The sequence below is a fragment of the Bombina bombina genome, chromosome 5, assembly GCF_027579735.1.
Source record: "Bombina bombina isolate aBomBom1 chromosome 5, aBomBom1.pri, whole genome shotgun sequence".
In the NCBI taxonomy this organism is placed as follows: domain Eukaryota; kingdom Metazoa; phylum Chordata; class Amphibia; order Anura; family Bombinatoridae; genus Bombina; species Bombina bombina.
Window position 1 is genome coordinate 935,541,072 of NC_069503.1, and position 18,723 is coordinate 935,559,794.

General features: G+C 37.5%; 1 protein-coding gene and 1 long non-coding RNA gene across 2 annotated transcripts in view; one reads left to right on the forward strand and one right to left on the reverse strand.

The window, feature by feature from the left end:
- Nucleotides 1–16,148, reverse strand: part of LOC128660995 (uncharacterized) — a 97,911-nt gene extending 81,763 nt beyond the window's left edge. Inside the window, exon 1 of the long non-coding RNA XR_008402600.1 lies at nt 16,061–16,148. This is a non-coding gene — a long non-coding RNA (uncharacterized LOC128660995). The remainder of the gene's footprint in view (nt 1–16,060) is intronic.
- The window catches only part of KCNB2 (potassium voltage-gated channel subfamily B member 2), a 488,521-nt gene that overhangs the window by 56,051 nt on the left and 413,747 nt on the right, over nt 1–18,723 (forward strand). The window lies entirely within an intron of this gene.

Consider the following 18,723-nt stretch of genomic DNA (forward strand, 5'->3'; position numbering starts at 1 on the left):
CTACATTACATTTATTAACCCCTATCCTGTCCCCCCCTACACCGCCGCCACCTACATTACATTGATTAACCCCTAATCTACCCCCCCCTACACCGCTGCCACTATATTAAATTAATTAACCCCTAAACCTAAGACTAACCCTAACCCTAACACCCCCCTAACTTAAATATTATTTAAATTAATCTAAATAAATATTACTATAATTAACTAAATTATTCCTATTTAAAACTAAATAGTTACCTGTAAAATAAACCCAAAGATATCTACAATATAATTAATAATTACATTATAGGTATTTTAGGATTTATTTTTATTTTACAGGCAACTTTGTATTTATTTTAACTAGGTACAATAGCTATTAAATAGTTATTAACTATTTAATAGCTACCTAGCTAAAATAACTACAAAATTACCTGTAAAATAAATCCTAACCTAAGTTACAAATACACCTAACACTACACTATCAATAAATTAATTAAATAAATTAACTACAATTATCTTTAATAAAATACAATTAAATAAACTAAACTATATTACAAAAACAAACAAACACTAAATTACAAAAAATAAAAAATATTACAAGAAGTTTAATCTAATTACACCTAATCTAAGCCCCCTAATAAAATAAAAAAGACCCCGAAAATAATAAAATTCCCTATACTAAACTAAATTACAAAAGTTACCAGCTCTTTTACCAGCCCTTAAAAAGGCTTTTTGCGGGGCATTGCCCCAAAGTAATCAGTTCTTTTACCTGTAAAAAAAAGAAATACAATACCCCCCCCCCCCAACATTACATCCCACACACCCCTACTCTAAAACCCAACCGATCCCCCCTTAAATAAACCTAACCTAACCTTCGAGGGACGCCATCTTGAATGACGTCATTTAAAGGAACCTTCATTCGTCGTTAGTCCGTCAGCCGAGGAGGATGTTCCGCTTCAGAGGTCTTGAAGATGGAGCCGCGGATGGATGAAGATTTCTGCCGGATGGAGGACCTCTTCTGCCCTGCTTGGATGAAGACTTCTGCCGGATGGAGGAACTCTTCTGCCCCGATCGGATGAAGACTTCTGCCTCTTCTGCCGCATCGGATGACCAGTGGTGCCCGCCTGGGTGAAGACGGCTCAAGGTAGGGGGATCTTCAATGGGGTAGTGTTAGGTTTATTTAAGGGGGGATCGGGTGGGTTTTAGAGTAGGGGTGTGTGGGTGGTGGATTGTAATGTTGGGGGGTATTGTATTTCTTTTTTTTACAGGTAAAAGAGCTGATTACTTTGGAGCAATGCCCCGCAAAAGGCCCTTTTAAGGGCTGGTAAAAGAGCTGGTTACTACGATTTGTAATTTAGTTTAGGATAGGGAGTTTTATTATTTTTGGGGCTTTTTTTATTTTATTAGGGGGCTTAGATTAGGTGTAATTAGATTAAACTTCTTGTAATATTTTTTATTTTTTGTAATTTAGTGTTTTGTTTTTTTGTAATATAGTTTAGTTTATTTAATTGTATTTTATTATAGATAATTGTAGTTAATTTATTTAATTAATTTATTGATAGTGTAGTGTTAGGTGTATTTATAACTTAGGTTAGGATTTATTTTACAGGTAATTTTGTAGTTATTTTAGCTAGGTAGCTATTAAATAGTTAATAACTATTTAATAGCTATTGTACCTAGTTAAAATAAATACAAAGTTGCCTGTAAAATAAAAATAAACCCTAAAATAGCTATAATGTAATTATTAATTATATTGTAGCTATCTTAGGGTTTATTTTACAGGTAAGTATTTAGTTTTAAATAGGAATAATTTAGTTAATTATAGTAATATTTATTTAGATTAATTTAAATAATATTTAAGTTAGGGGGTGTTAGGGTTAGACAGGCTTTGGGGTTTATTCATTTAATATAGTGGCGGCGGTGTAGGGGGGGTAGATTAGGGTTTAATCAATGTAATGTAGGTGGCGGCAGTGTAGGGGGGCAGGATAGGGGTTAATAAATGTAATGTAGGTGGCGGCAGGGTCTGGGTGCAGCGGTTTAGGGGTTAAACAATTAATTTATTTGCGGCGGGGTCCGGGATCGGCAGGATAGGGGTTAATAACTTTATGTAGGTGGCGGCGGTATAGGGGGCGGCAGATTAGGGGTTAATAGGTATAATGTAGGTGGCGGTGGGGTCCGGGAGCGGCGGTTTATGGGTTAATATATTTATTATAGTTGCGAAGGGGTCCAGGAGTGGCGGTTTAGGGGGTAATAACTTTATTTAGGTGCGAGGGGCTCCGGGAGCGGCGGTTTAGGGGGTTAAACAGTATAGTTTAGTGTGGGTGCTTAGTGACAGGCTAGCAAGAAAGCTGCGAAGAAGCCGATGAGCAGCGAGATCGATGACTGTCAGTTAACAACAGTCCGCTGTTCATCGCCCCGTACTTGGTGCGCGGCTTCTTGACAGCTTTTTTGATAACTTTGGCGAACGTATTCAGGTCCGCGGTGGTGATGTTAGGCGAGCGTATTGGGCCGGTGAATGCAGGTAAATACGGAGCTTCATAACTAGAGGCCACAGAGTGTAGGATGAATTCCATGGAATCCAGTACATAGACCTGCCTACAAGCTGTACAGTAATTCCTTTATACATTCAGGAGGTGAATTATATCCGCCCAATATTAGATGGAGTGATTAAATATTCAGTATTTTTCAAGGAGTGTGCTACTGGATTCAAAACAATACAAATGACAGTATTAAATGTTTAAAAACTTGTATTTTGTATACAGATCTTTTGTGATGCAGTGATTCATTTCTGATGCATATGTATTCAGTTAAATTAAGGAACCTTTAGCTGCTTTATTCAAATGTTATAATATAAATTAAAATTAAAAAACTTTGGGTCAAGCCAAATGATTTTACATTAAAAGTGTTTGATTTTGACTTACTTGCCTACTAAGTAGTAATTAAATGATTTACTTTCAGTTGGGTTTACAGTTTGCTTTTTGCCAAGAAACCTTATTTTCTTGATGAATTGACCCTCTTGTTTAATAGTTGGAAATAAACAACTGCAAGTTTTTAAAATATACTCATTGTGCAGGACTTTGTAAATACATATTTATTATTTTTACTGTCAGGAATTGTAACAAAGTCTGGGTGTTCTGTAGACAATAAACATTTGTTTGAAGTAACATGGAGACAAGGTTACTTTACACACACATTGTAAAGCCAAACTGTCTGGAACTCAATGCCCTACAGTGTAACCAGAAACAGTTTGCATGTAACATGTAGAGTGTGCGTGGTGTGGAGAGTTTCTGGTGTGTATTTGTGCGCACTTTATATGTGTTTATGAGGTTTGGGCTATTGTGTGTGTGTGTTTAAGAGTGTGAATAGGCCTGTGTTTGTGCTGGGGTTTTTTTTTGGGGGGGGGAGCTGGGTTGATTAAGTGTGCGTGTGTGTGGGGATTTGGGTGTAAGTAATTGGGTGAGTGTGTTGGTGGGGGGTGATTGTATCTTAATGTAGTGGAGGGTTTTAATGTGTGTGTGTTTGTACATGTATGCATGTGTTGAGTTATTTGTGCCTGTGTGTGTTTCTGTTTGAGCATGTATGTGCAAGTTTGTGTATCTGTAAATGTGTTGTGTGGTGTATGCATGTGCTTTGTATGTGCTTGTTTGTGTCTTTATGGGGTTATGTGTGTGTGAGTTTGTGTGAGTATGTAATTTATGTGCTTTCTGTGTCCTTGTGTATATGTGAGCATGTATGTGAGAGTTTGTGTGTCTGTGATTGTGTGGGTATGTATGTGTTCTGTCTGTGATTGTGTCTCTCTGTGACACTGCATGTGCATGTTTGAGTGTGAGTGTGTATAACTGTGGGTGTGGGATGTATCTCTGCTTAAGCGTGTCTCTGTATGAGCATGTATGTGTGTCTGTGTGTGAGTTTGTATAAGTGTGTATGTATGGGCTTTGTCTGTGCTTGAGTGTGTCTCTGTGTGACCATGCATGTGTCTGTGTGTGAGTGTGTATTAGTGTGTATGTATGGGCTTTGTGCTTGAGTGTGTCTCTGTGTAAGCATGTATGTGTGTGTGTTTAAGTGTGTATGTATGGGCTGTGCCTGTACTTGAGTGTGTTTCTGTGTGAGCATGTATTTGATTGTTTATGAGTTAGTGTATATAATTGTATGTGTATGGGCTTTGTGTTTGAATGTGGTGTCTCTGTGTGAGCATGTATGTGCATGTTTGTGAGTGAGTGAGTGTGTTTAAGTGTGTGTGTATCGGTTGTGTCTGTGCTTGAGTTTGTCTCTGAGTGAGCATGTATGTGTGTCTGTTTGTGAGTTTACATAAGTGTGTGTGTGTATGGGCTGTGTCTATGCTTGAGTGTGTCTCTGTGTGAGCATGTATATGCATGTTTATAAGTGAGTGTGTATAAGTGTGTATGTATGGGCTGTGTCTGTGATTGAGTGGGTCTCTGAGTGAGCATATGTGTGTCTGTTTGTGAGTTTGCATAAGTGTGTGTGTATGGGCTGTGTCTGTGCTTGAGTGTGTCTCTGTGTGAGCATGTATATGCATGTTTATAAGTGAGTGTTTATAAGTGTGTATGTATGGGCTGTGTCTGTGATTGAGTGTGTCTCTGAGTGAGCATGTATGTGTGTCTGTGTGTGAGTGTGTATAAGTGTTTATGAATGGGCTGTTTTTGTGGATTTGTCTGTTTCTACACTGTAGGGGACTTTAAGAATGCCTGGGAGAAGCATAAGGCTATTCTACAAACTAGATAAGTTTATACTCTAGGGCCTAGATTTAGAGTTCGGCGGTAAAAGGGCTGTTAACGCTCCGCGGGCTTTTTTCTGGCCGCACCATAAATTTAACTCTGGTATCGAGAGTTAAAACAAATGCTGCGTTAGGCTCCAAAAAAGGAGCGTAGAGCATTTTTACCGCAAATGCAACTCTCGATACCAGAGTTGCTTACGGACGCGGCCAGCCTCAAAAACGTGCTCGTGCACGATTCTCCCATAGGAAACAATGGGACTGTTTGAGCTGAAAAAAAACCTAACACCTGCAAAAAAGCAGCGTTCAGCTCCTAACGCAGCCCCATTATTTCCTATGGGGAAACACTTCCTACGTCTGCACCTAACACCCTAACATGAACCCCAAGTCTAAACACCCCTAACCTTACACTTATTAACCCCTAATCTTCCGCCCCCGCTATCGCTGACCCCTGCATTACAGTTTTAACCCCTAATCTTCCGCTCCGTAAACCGCCGCAACCTACGTTATCCCTATGTGCCCCTAATCTGCTGCCCTAACATCGCCGACCCCTATGTTATATTTATTAACCCCTAATCTGCCCCCCACAACGTCGCCGACACCTGCCTACACTTATTAACCCCTAATCTGCCGAGCGGACCTGAGCGCTACTATAATAAAGTTATTAACCCCTAATCCGTCTCACTAACCCTATCATAAATAGTATTTACCCCTAATCTGCCCTCCCTAACATCGCCGACACCTAACTTCAATTATTAACCCCTAATCTTCCGATCGGAGCTCACCGCTATTCTAATAAATGTATTAACCCCTAAAGCTAAGTCTAACCCTAACACTAACACCCCCCTAAGTTAAATATAATTTACATATAACGAAATAAATTAACTCTTATTAAATAAATGATTCCTATTTAAAGCTAAATACTTACCTGTAAAATAAATCCTAATATAGCTACAATATAAATTATAATTATATTATAGCTATTTTAGGATTAATATTTATTTTACAGGCAACTTGGTATTTATTTTAACTAGGTACAATAGCTATTAAATAGTTAAGAACTATTTAATAGTTACCTAGTTAAAATAATAACAAAATTACCTGTAAAATAAATCCTAACCTAAGATATAATTAAACCTAACACTACCCTATCAATAAATTAATTAAATAAACTACCTACAATTACCTACAATTAACCTAACACTACACTATCAATAAATTAAATAAACACAATTGCTACAAATAAATACAATTAAATAAACTAGCTAAAGTACAAAAAATAAAAAAGAACTAAGTTACAGAAAATAAAAAAATATTTACAAACATAAGAAAAATATTACAACAATTTTAAACTAATTACACCTACTCTAAGCCCCCTAATAAAATAACAAAGCCCCCCAAAATAAAAAATTCCCTACCCTATTCTAAATTTAAAAAGTTACAAGCTCTTTTACCTTACCAGCCCTGAACAGGGCCCTTTGCGGGGCATGCCCCAAGAAGTTCAGCTCTTTTGCCTGTAAAAGAAAACATACAATACCCCCCCCCCAACATTACAACCCACCACCCACATACCCCTAATCTAACCCAAACCCCCCTTAAATAAACCTAACACTAATCCCCTGAAGATCTTCCTACCTTGTCTTCACCATGCCAGGTTCACCGATCCGTCCTGGCTCCAAGATCTTCATCCAACCCAAGCGGGGGCTAGACATCCACTGAAGAAGTCCAGAAGAGGGTCCAAAGTCTTCCTCCTATCCGGCAAGAAGAGGACATCCGGACCGGCAAACATCTTCTCCAAGCGGCATCTTCGATCTTCTTCCATCCGGTGCGGAGCGGGTCCATGTTGAAGCAGGCGACGCGGATCCATCCTCTTCTTCCGATGTCTCCCGACGAATGACGGTTCCTTTAAGGGACGTCATCCAAGATGGCGTCCCTCGAATTCCGATTGGCTGATAGGATTCTATCAGCCAATCGGAATTAAGGTAGGAATTTTCTGATTGGCTGATGGAATCAGCCAATCAGAATCTAGTTCAATCCGATTGGCCGATCCAATCAGCCAATCAGATTGAGCTCGCATTCTATTGGCTGATCGGAACAGCCAATAGAATGCGAGCTCAATCTGATTGGCTGATTGGATCAGCCAATCGGATTGAACTTGATTCTGATTGGCTGATTCCATCAGCCAATCAGAAAATTCCTACCTTAATTCCGATTGGCTGATATAATCCTATCAGCCAATCGGAATTCGAGGGACGCCATCTTGGATGACGTCCCTTAAAGGAACCGTCATTCGTCGGGAGACATCGGAAGAAGAGGATGGATCCGCGTCGCCTGCTTCAACATGGACCCGCTCCGCACCGGATGGAAGAAGATCGAAAATGCCGCTTGGAGAAGATGTTTGCCGGTCCGGATGTCCTCTTCTTGCCGGATAGGAGGAAGACTTTGGACCCTCTTCTGGACTTCTTCAGTGGATGTCTAGCCCCCGCTTGGGTTGGATGAAGATCTTGGAGCCAGGACGGATCGGTGAACCTGGCATGGTGAAGACAAGGTAGGAAGATCATCAGGGGCTTAGTGTTAGGTTTATTTAAGGGGGGTTTGGGTTAGATTAGGGGTATGTGGGTGGTGGGTTGTAATGTTGGGGGGGGGGGTATTGTATGTTTTCTTTTACAGGCAAAAGAGCTGAACTTCTTGGGGCATGCCCCGCAAAGGGCCCTGTTCAGGGCTGGTAAGGTAAAAGAGCTTGTAACTTTTTAAATTTAGAATAGGGTAGGGAATTTTTTATTTTGGGGTTGGGGGGCTTTGTTATTTTATTAGGGGGCTTAGAGTAGGTGTAATTAGTTTAAAATTGTTGTAATATTTTTCTTATGTTTGTAAATATTTTTTTATTTTCTGTAACTTAGTTCTTTTTTATTTTTTGTACTTTAGCTAGTTTATTTAATTGTATTTATTTGTAGCAATTGTGTTTATTTAATTTATTGATAGTGTAGTGTTAGGTTAATTGTAGGTAATTGTAGGTAGTTTATTTAATTAATTTATTGATAGGGTAGTGTTAGGTTTAATTATATCTTAGGTTAGGATTTATTTTACAGGTAATTTTGTTATTATTTTAACTAGGTAACTATTAAATAGTTCTTAACTATTTAATAGCTATTGTACCTAGTTAAAATAAATACCAAGTTGCCTGTAAAATAAATATTAATCCTAAAATAGCTATAATATAATTATAATTTATATTGTAGCTATATTAGGATTTATTTTACAGGTAAGTATTTAGCTTTAAATAGGAATCATTTATTTAATAAGAGTTAATTTATTTCGTTATATGTAAATTATATTTAACTTAGGGGGGTGTTAGTGTTAGGGTTAGACTTAGCTTTAGGGGTTAATACATTTATTAGAATAGCGGTGAGCTCCGATCGGAAGATTAGGGGTTAATAATTGAAGTTAGGTGTCGGCGATGTTAGGGAGGGCAGATTAGGGGTTAATACTATTTATGATAGGGTTAGTGAGGCGGGTTAGGGGTTAATAACTTTATTATAGTAGCGGTGCGGTCCGCTCGGCAGATTAGGGGTTAATAAGTGTAGGCAGGTGTCGGCGACGTTGAGGGGGGCAGATTAGGGGATAATAAATATAATATAGGGGTCGGCGGTGTTAGGGGTAGCAGATTAGGGGTACATAGGGATAACGTAGGTGGCGGCGCTTTGCGGTCGGATGATTAGGGGTTAATTATTTTAAGTAGCTGGCGGCGATGTTGTGGGGGGCAGATTAGGGGTTAATAAATGTAATATAGGGGTCGGCGGGGTTAGGGGCAGCAGATTAGGGGTACATAAGTATAACGTAGGTGGCGGTCGGAAGATTAGGGGTTAAAATTTTTAATCGAGTTGCGGCGATGTGGGGGGACCTCGGTTTAGGGGTACATAGGTAGTTTATGGGTGTTAGTGTAATTTAGGGTACAGTAGTTAAGAGCTTTATAAACCGGCGTTAGCCAGAAAGCTCTTAACTCCTGCTATTTTCAGGCGGCTGGAATCTTGTCGTTAGAGCTCTAACGCTCACTGCAGAAACGACTCTAAATACCAGCGTAAGAAAGATCCCATTGAAAAGATAGGCTACGCAAATGGCGTAGGGGGATCTGCGGTATAGAAAAGTCGCGGCTGTAAAGTGAGCGTTAGACCCTTTAATCACTGACTCCAAATACCAGCGGGCGGCCAAAACCAGCGTTAGGAGCCTCTAACGCTGGTTTTGACGGCTACCGCCGAACTCTAAATCTAGGCCTTAGAATTTTGGGCAGACTTGTTGGGCTTTTGGTTCTTATCTGCCATCAAAATCTATGGTACTACTTTTCTATAGGGCTGGTGGAGGCAGCCCCCTATTCATTACTGTAGCACCCCCCAAAACTCAAAGATACCAGCTGCCTTGAATTTGCAAAGTAGGGATTTGCTTATTTGCACAGTGTTCTACACAGAGTCAGGATGGGGTTAAAGGATTGAGAATGGGGATTTACTAAAAAATAAACACAGGAATAGGTAGTAGAAGATACAGTTCCCCACCAATACATTTGTACTCTTGATACATAGCCTTGTGGTCAACTGCGTGCCTGGTTGTCTAACAAACACTAGTTTTACCCACATCACAATTTAGGTTAAAAAACAAAACAAAAGATGGACATTAGTTAACCATATGATACATTTTCTGTGATTTATAGGATTTTCTTCAGAACATTTTACAGGTGGTGAGACTACTTCATTGATTGATTTACTTTTCTCTGACTAATCCATCCTGGAAAAAGCACTGCGCTTCATTACAGCAGGTTCTTCTTAATGCAAAGTCAATTTCAACATTAACATTATAATTTTAACCAAATTGTATTAAGACATATACGTGACCCTGTGCACCTGGGTTTTGTATTTGTGTTTTTTCATGTGGAAACTAGAATATGCTTTGCATATATTTGTATTGTAAATTAACCAAAGTGTAATCAACACAGTGTTTTTATTTGAATTAGCGATGTAAGTAGAGTAGCAGGGCGCTATTTCAGACAACAGGGATAACAATATTAAAGGGACATGAAATCCAAATTTTTTCTTTCATGTTTTAGATAGAGCATGCAATTTTAAAAACATTCTAATTTACTTCTGTTATAAAATATTCTTTGTTCTCTTGGGGTATCTATTATTTGAAAAGCAGGGGCATAAGCTCAGTAGCGTGCACATTTCTGGAGCACAACACTAGTGCTCCAGTCGCTTATCTATGTATCTCTTCAACAAAGAATTCTATGGAAACAAAGCAAATTTGATAATAGAAGTAAATTAGATTTTTTTTTTTTTAAATGGTATCCCCTGTGTGAATCACAAAATCATTTTTTTGGGGTTTAATATCCCTTAAAGAAACAATTAAAATCAGTAAGTGTAAATGAACATGATAGCTATAGTGAGATTTGCCAATATCTGTTTATATATATATATATATATATATATATATATATATATATATATATATATATATATATATATATATACATATATACATATATATATACAGTACATACATACACACATATAAATATAAATATGCAAGATGGTCATTATTTTATCAATATATATATTTGCATATTAATGACACTATGAATTTCCCCAAGTGTTTTTTGAGAAAAGATACAATTCTTTCCTGCACATGCATGAATTCCTTTTTGTTGAATGCAAAAAAATAGTCCTTTATGTGCTGTTCATAGCTTACCTGCAGTAAATATTTGTTTACTCTATTTTTACTATTATTTTTTTTTTTTTACTCATTATATCTGGTTTGTGTTTAACTCATCCTCTGCTAAAATATCCCTTTACAAAGCAGAATAAGGCAGGTACAATACATCTACGTCTGACGTCAGAGTGAGTGGCAGATGCTTCAGAACAGGGCGAGCTCACTATAAATAGTATACAACATCATTCTGTCCATCTACACTGCTAATCCCTAGATCTGTTTAATGCTTTTTAGTTACTCCATAGAATTACAAGCATTGACAAGGTTAAAACCATGTTAACAATAACATCTGGGTAACTGTTCAGGACATTATATACCATAAACCTCCAGCATGAGCTCTCATGCTATATAACTATTGATTTGGCATGTTTGAAGATCATGAAATATCCTGAAACAATATCCACCCACAATTGTTGATCTTTCCTGTTTTTGGAATCATGGCAGTATAGCTGTCTTTATGGTGAATCGTCATACAACACCAGTCTACATTCCAGTGGGCAAACAAAAAAAAGAAACACTGTCAGTTTATATAGGGAATATAGAGTTAAATACACTAAGGGCCAGATTACAAGTGGAGCGCTAAATATCACTTTCGTTAAATCGATATTTGCACTCCACTGTGTAATACCAGTGCACGCTAATGTGCGCTGGTATTACAAGTTCACAGCAATGCGAACGCGACCTCGCATTCACATTGCTGGGAAGCATTGCGCTCTTGAGATCGCGCTTCCACAGAATCCACAGACTCCTTGGGAGCCTCTTTGTGATGCCTCAGAGACGTCATCAGAACTTCAGCGCAGCAAAGGGGGTAAATAGCGCAGTGATGTCAGCAATTTTATATATATATGTGTATGCATATATACATATATATTTATGTGTTATTTAAAAATAAAGATGCTGTTATCTATATTTTTTAATAAAATACCCTACACTGTATTTTGGGGCCATTTGGGGCACATTTATAAAATTAACCAGAGATCTGATCTCTGGTTAAAGTGAATGTAAAGTTTGATGCTAAAGTGCCTGGTTTTTAAAAATTTGATTAAAAACAGGGGCACTTTAATTCATTCAAATTTACATTTTACTCGTGTTGTGAAAAAATACTTAACTTTTAATATTGACAGCCGCTCCAGCTTCCTCCGCCCGTCGCAAAGCCTTTTCCTGGGTCTAAAATGAGGAATCCGGCTTCCTCCAATCACGGCGTTGAATCAGAGACTGATTTCCCCGGGGGAAAAGCCGTGATTGGAGAATGATCGATCCATCATTTCTGACGTCAGAAATGGCTTGCAACGACCGGGGGAAGCTGGAGCAGCTGTCAAGTTTAAAAGGTAAGTATTTTTTCACAATGAGTGAAATGTAAATTTTGATGAATTAAAGTGCCCCTGTTTTTAATCGAATTTTTAAAAACCGGCACTTTAGCATCAAAATTTACATTCATTTTAATTTTATAAGTGCTAATTGCTACTGCAAGCTCGTGTTAGCAATAACCAACCACTTGTAATGGCTGATTAATTATTGCGCGCCCGCAAACGGGCAAATTTGCCCGTTTGTGGGCACGCAATAATTTAGTGCCCCACTTTTAATTTAGCCCTAAATAATCAAATTTTCAGTTGGTATGCAAAACAAAAATAATTTCTGGTTAAACTCTAATAATGTAAAAATCAGCTCATTCTGTATTATTGTGGATTCTAGGGGTACATGATAGACTTCTATCAAACTAATTCAAAGAATTGTAACAGCTTTGAAAGGTGGAGCCATAACATAGGAAGATAAAGAACTGTACAATATAGTTGTAACATGGGAGAAGCTTTGGAGGTGGAAAAGGGATAGATCTATATCATTGACAAGGGGAGAAGAAAAGTACGTTTGTTAAGTATAATGAAAATGATTTTTGTGGTGTATTAGGAACCAAAGTAACCACTCACAGAGACTGCAGAAGCTTAATAAGTCAGATTATTGACTCTGGCAAAAGCATTTCTGATTAACTAAAGTAACAGGAGTGGTGGGAAGAATGAAAGGGAAATGGTAAAAATATCAAAATGAGCCATAATGCATAGAATGGTTTGTGTGAGAAAATGTTACTTATACAAGCGATGTAAGATTATAAAAACTGACCTCATTTTAGACCCAGTGCAATGATACGACATACCTTCACAACCTATTTTTATGCTTGGTCTGAAACTTTCTGAAGTAATACATAACATAGCTGGAAAAGTGACTTAAATGTGTGTGTACTTTATTTCTGAGTTGTAGTCATAGTTAAAAGTAACTACAACACACACCACACACACTCTCATACAACACACATCACACACACTCTCATACAACCCACACACAATCTCATACACAATGCATCACACACACTCTCATACAGCACACACACCACACACTCTCATACAACACACACACACCCACCACACACACATAGCACACTTTCATACAACACACACACAGTACACTCACATACAACACACACACACCACACTATCATACAACACACACACCACACACTCTCATACAACACACATCACACACACTCTCATACAACCCACACACTGCACACACTCTCATACAACACGCATCACCACACACACTCTCATACAACACACACACACCATACACAAAGCACACTCTCATATAGCACACACACCACACACACTCGCATACAACATACACACTCTCATACAAAAACATACCATAAACATTCTCATACAACACACACTACACACACTCTCTTACAACACACCACATCCATTCTCGTACAACATATATCACACACACACCACATTTTTACAACACACACACCACACTCTCATACAACCTACACAACATAAACACTCTCATACAACAAACACACCAAAAACACTTTCATACAACAAACACACCACACACACTCTCATACAACACACATCAAACACACCACATACTTTCATACAACACACACACCACACTCTCATACACCAAACACACCAAAAACTATCTCATATAACAAACACGCCATAAACACTCTCATACAACACACAGAAACTCATTCTCATAATCACATACCACCCACACTCTCATACAACTCCCCCACCACAAATACACACACCACAAACTCTCATACAACACACAGTAAACATGGTGTTGCCGCCCAGTAATGGGTCGCAACCTGTGATTTGAAGAACCCTGGGTTAGATGACCTATCCTGATTTTGAAATCTGCGAAGTGGTGTTGCATGTAGGAGAGATAAGTAGGAGCTCAGTTTTGAATATTGACTTTTAGATAGTGTGACAAGATTCTAAAAGAAATTGCACTTTGTTTATAAGAGATAGAAAACAGAGATAAAGTTGGGAGTCATTACAATGGTATGTTTTCACAATAGATGGATAAGAAACAAACTATAAAAGACTTGTGTCATAGGTACTAACGGGGTGGAAAATCTGCAAGATCAAGAAATAATCCACTATGTCAAATACTGCTGAGAGATCTGGGAGAACAAGTAAGGTGAAGTGACCTTTTGTTTAGCTTTAAGTAGAGCATTGGCTACCATCGTAAGTGCCGTTTCATGCAGTGCTGAGAATAGAAGCCTAATTGTACTGGGTCAAGGAGCGATATGGAAGAATGAAATTGTATAAGATGTAAATGATTTGTTTTAATATTAAAATATATATATGTATGTATATATATATATATATATATATATATATATATATATATTCTGTATATATAAGATTATACTGTAGGGACAGTAAAGTCAAAATTATAAATGGAATGGAAAAAACATGACATTCTAAACAATATTCCAATTTATTGCATTATCAATTCCGCTTAGTCCTCTTGGTATCCTTTGTTTAAAAGTAATCTTAAATGAGCTCAGGAGCGTGCACATGTATTTAACCATCTGACAGCAGTATTTGCAATATTGATTGTAGCAATTCAATACATAGGGGCTGAATTATCAAGCTCCATAACTTGTCCGGCTGCTTTGAGGCCGCGGACATCAATCTGACCGCTCCTATACAATCGGGCTGATTGACACCCACTGCTAGCGGCCAATTGGCCGCAAATCTGCAATGGGCGGCATTGCACAAGTAGTTCACAAGAACTGCTTGTGTAATGATAAATGCCGACAGCGTATGCTGTCGGCATTTATCGATGCTCGCACATTTATCGATGCTCGCACATTAATAAATAGTCCCCATAGTAGCAAACACTGCTGCCATTGAACAACAAAGATGTGCACACTCTTAAGCTTCTATCATCCCACCTAGATTTAAAATTGCAGTGGACGAGTAGAAATATTTTCGCCTAGATCACAAGTGGAGAGCTAATTTATTACATGCCTGCAAACGGGCCAATTTGCCATTACAAGTGGCTGTTTATTGCTACTGCAAGCTTGCGGTAGCAATTAGCACTAAAAAATTAATTAACCAGATGTCAGACTTCTGGTTCATTTTTTAAAAGTGCTGTAATTGGCCCCAAATTAAAGTATAGTTTAGTTTTTTATTAAAAAAGTATCTTTTTTTAATAAAAAAAACTGCACTAAGCTGTTTTGGGTGGCTAAAGTTGCCTTTACACTGAAAAGTGCCTTTACATTGCGGTCTATGGGGACTGTGTGTTCTCAATAAATATATATGTATATGCTTATATACATCTAAATTTAAGTGTTAATGTGTGTATATATACTGTACACATATTAACACATAATATATATCTGTATATTTTCATATATCTTTATATTTGCTGCCCATTGCTGCACGACTTACTCCCTTTGCTGCACTGGTTCTCATGCCGTGTCTGACGGCATAAGAACGTGGCTCCCATTGGAGTCTATGGAAACGCACTCTTGTGAGCACCTTGCATGCGCTGGTATTACTAAATTGAGCACAAATATCGCTTTTGCAGAAGAGATATTTTGAGCTCAACTTGTAATCTAGCCCTTTACTTTTTCCTATCAACATTGAGTGGACTAGTACTACATACATTTCCCTCTGGACTAGTAACTTTTAACCCCTGACTAGTAAACTTTAGTGATATTTCTCCCTGAAACACACACACACACACACATATATATATATATATATATATATATATATATATATATATATATATATATATATATATCTCAATAAATACAAAAGCTTTTCAGTTCAGAAAGTATTTCCTAATAAAATACTGCAATTGCCAATGAGTTCTGTGTTATACAAGACTTAGAAAAATCATTACCTTCACTCAAAAAAAAAAAAACAGACCTAAGTCTATTTTCTGTATTTCAAGCCCTCTGGCAGAAAAAGGTTTAAATACTGTGAGTTAGCGATACATGCATACCTCTGAGACATGGCACAGGGCAAGAAATCTATAGAACAAGTACTGGTAAAATTACTTTACTGCAAGGTCACTTGAAACCTTGCACCAGATAAAATGCAAGAAAATAAAATCCCAAACCAGTCCTCTAAGAGACTGACATTCAACCGCCAGACATAGCTTGTGGCAGTTGTTAGCGACTTAGTAAATTAATTATGTGGACAAGAAATAAAAAATCACCTGTAGTTTGTTCTTGACTTATTTGTTAGAAGTAAAAAATATTTATAAGTAATATAAGCAACATACCACTACATTTTTTTCATTTACAAAATCTTCTCCCATCGCAGATCATTATGAATTCTTTCTCAACCTTTACTTTGGTATTGATTACACTGCTTTTAAAGAGTCTTTATGCAATCAGAAGTCACCGTGCTAAAAATATCCCTGGTGCAGCACATGCTATTCACTTTTAACAGCAGTTAAGTCATTGTAATATAGCCCTGAAAGTCATATGGATTATAGAGAATGACCCTTGTGGCATTGTATACTTGAATACTGAGGGGATAGATGTAGCATTTACTTTGATTCTTCATTCTTAGTTAATTCTTGTGTAAAGGGACAAGAACATGCAGAATGTTTTACTTTGATTTAAAGGCTACTTGTGAAAATGTAGAAAAATTATCATGAAATAAAGAAAATACAAAATATGCTGTAAAGTTAAAGGATACAACACTCAAAACATTTTTTTTGTAATTCTTGTCAAATAACAACATTTCAACATTGTTTTTTGTTGTTTTTTTTTTTTATTTGCTGATGGCTGTTTAATTATGACATCTTTAAAGGAACAGGAAGCCCAAGCATTTTCTTTCATGATTTGGATAATGCATACAATTTTAAACAACTATCTAATTTACTTCTATTATAAGATTTGCTTCATTCTCTTGTTAACATTTGCTGAAGGAGCAGGGCCGCCATCAGGGGGTGACAGGGGTGACTCCTGTCAGGGGCCCAATGGGCCAGGGGGGCCCCATGTGGCAATAACTAAAAAAAAAAATTTTTATTTTTTTTTTAAATTTTGGCAGCCACCAGTGGGTATTACAGCAGAGTGCTAATTTAGCATGGGAAATGTTATTACAAGGAGTAAAGTATTAGCATTTGAGAGTATTTCTGAGTGTGCACTACACCACTATGCACAGTGTGAGACAGACTAGGCACTTTGTTTTTACAGTGTGTGCCTGAGTCAGACGGCAGATCACTTTCATTTGCAGAGGAGGTAGGACTTACTTTGTGCAATTTCGGATTGTAACTTCAGTGTGGTAGTAGTTGTATGGTGGGGCCAGGGGTCCATAAAAATGTTTCCTCATCAATACACAAATGTGGTAGGTGCCCTTTTGGAAGATATGCATTTTATATATATAGATATATATAGATATATAGATATATAGATAGATAGATAGATATTACATTCCAGTTTACTGCCCCTTTTATGCAAGGACTTTCCAGATGCAAGGAGGCATTTTATCTAAGATTTTTACATCTGCATAACATGTTATACTCTCAGACTAAGATTGCTCAGTGTTTGAAATGAGACAGGTTAACTTAAAACTGTTTAGTTTATACTACAGCTGACTTAATTATGAAATACATACCAACAAGCCTAAATCCTGCATTTAACCAGATCTAATGGTATGAGTACCACAGCTTATGGTTCCACCAAGACCATATAGAGTACAGCATTTTCAAAATCCATAAGTACAGCTGACAGATGGGAACATTTGTACACTATATTTGAAGTGGTGCTCTTAGTTGGGGAAAATGGGGAAAAATCAAACATATGTTAACCTTTATAAAAGTACTTTTCTTCATCTAGCCATCTACCCAGATCATTAATGTACAATTTTGAATTCACAGAATTATTTTTGTTTGCACATTTACAAATATGATTCTTTAAAAAGTGATCTCTTAATTTCTGCAATTTTTTTTTATCATGCATGTCACACACTGTTGATTTAGGGGATGCAAGGTGCATAAATGTTTCCTCCTGTGAGTGTTTCTGTGGGTGTCTGTGTTTATGTCTTTGTGCTTTGGTTTGTGTCTCTATGAGGGTGTATGTATTTTTTTTTGTGAGTCTCTCTGTGAGGGTGGGTGTGTATGTCATTGTGCATTTTCTGTGGATGTCTGTGAGGGTGTGTGCATATGTCTTTGAGCTTTTTCTATGGGTGTCTTTGTGAGGGTGTGTGTATGTTTGTCTTTGTGTATTTTCTCTGGATGCCTCTGTGAGGGTGGGTGTGTATGTCTGTGTTTTCTGTGGATGTCTCTGTGAGGGTGTGTGTTGGTATGTATGTATGTATGTCTGTGTTTTCTGTGGATGTCTCTGTGAGGGTGTGTGTTTTCTGTGGGTGTCTGTGAGGGCGTGTGTATGTCTTTGTGTGTTTTCTGTGGATGTCTCAGTGAGGGTGTGTGTATGTATGTCTTTCTGTGTTTTATTTGGTTGACTCTCTGTGTGTGTGTATGTCTTTGTGTGTTTTCTGTGGGTGTCTGTGTGTATGTCTTTGTGTGTTTTCTGAGGCTGTCTCTGTCAGTGTTTCCTTGGGTGTATGTGCAAGTTTGTGTTTGAATTTGTGTGTGTGTGTCCATTGTCTGTTCTTTTTTAGGACATTTTGACCTTACTACTGATTATTCACATCTTTCTACAGACTTTGAGACTAATGAGACCTTTCCAGAAGTCACCAATCTACCATTTAACCTTTAAATTATTGTTTAGGCAGTTCAGGGACCTTCCTTTCAGCCACTGCATGCTGTTGTCATCATTTAGTTGGCATCTTCCTTTACAAAAAGATAATCAGAACTCCATATTTTGTTTTCTAAATCTCCTTTTTTTTTTTTACAAAACTGTAATTTACCTCATTGCTTGTCAGGTCAATGTAAACAAGTGCTGAGTGTCTGTTTGGGTGTCTGAGTGTGTTTCT